The following is a 1314-nucleotide window of genomic DNA, read 5'->3' as shown; positions in this document are numbered from 1 at the left end:
ATATATTGAGTGAATATATTATTTATGGCCTTACAAACAATGGAGCTAAACAAATTTTGTAAATCTTTTCATTGTAGCAATAAAACATATTTAGAAAAACATATATAATTTGTCCGGATTTTGGCGCCGCACCCTGTACAGCATCTTACATGAAAGAAAAAAATTATTTTGTTAAAATATGTGTGTGCGTGTATATATATTTAAGCACATTCTCTGCACAACTTGCTGCAAAATGGCTCAAACAACCCGATTTAGATTAATTCTTTATTAATTATCTCTAGAGTTATTTGTTGGTTTTTTTTATGCTGCGGAGGTAAATTACCTTCCTTGCCTAAAAAGAGCAAGTCGTGAACAGTTGCAAGAATGTTTACAGAAGATAAAAAGAGAAACAGATAAGTTTTTCAAGTATAAATTTGTATAGTTTTATAAACATTATTATTGGTTTTCTATGTCACTCATAAGGTGCCACTGATAGCGTTAAAATTAGATTTCATGAGACAGTTTTCTCACATAAAGTATTATATTACATTACAGATAGTTGTAAATACAACGTAAATAAGAAAAAAACAGATAAACATAAATACAAATAAAAACAATATAAAGAAGCAAATAAATAAGGACACATTGAGCTAATAAAAAGATGTTAATATAATTAAATAAATAATTAAGTAATCACGCTTTATATAAAAATACGAAATATTTCGACTTTTACTTGAGCCTTCTTCAGTCGTAAATATGACGGATTACGCAGTTATACAATTGATGTCAAAAGATTAAAAGTAGTCAATGTTAAAAGCAACGTAACAATTGGCTGTTGGTAGTAATGGATCAAATTACCTTGAGGATGACATTCTAAAATATAACAAAAAAGAGTATTCAATCATTGATACACAAGAAACAAAACTCACAAATAAACTTAAAAAATATAACTAAAAAAATATAAAATATAACAAAAGTATAACTACAAATAACACATAAATACAAATAAAATAAATAAATTACCTTTAAAAATATGTTGTGTGGGTCAATTATCACAAATGCCAGAGATTTGTTGAATTCAAAATGGTTATGTTAACGACAATTTTATATAAATTGATTATATAAATTCATACTTATTTGGAAGGTACAAACGTTCTACATTACAATTTATGTTTCACCAGTGTATGTACCATTCAAATTCGTACATATTTAAGAAGTACAAATGTCTGTCATTTCACAATCCTATGCCATACTAGACATGTAGGCAGACCTGTTGATTGTACACTTTCTGACATCTTACAGTTTGTACCTTTCAAATTTATACATATTTGGAAG

This window comes from Pseudomyrmex gracilis, unplaced genomic scaffold (assembly GCF_002006095.1).
Source record: "Pseudomyrmex gracilis isolate BER0280 unplaced genomic scaffold, ASM200609v1 scaffold_1125, whole genome shotgun sequence".
In the NCBI taxonomy this organism is placed as follows: Eukaryota; Metazoa; Arthropoda; class Insecta; order Hymenoptera; family Formicidae; genus Pseudomyrmex; species Pseudomyrmex gracilis.
Note: the sequence above shows the minus strand (reverse complement) of the source record.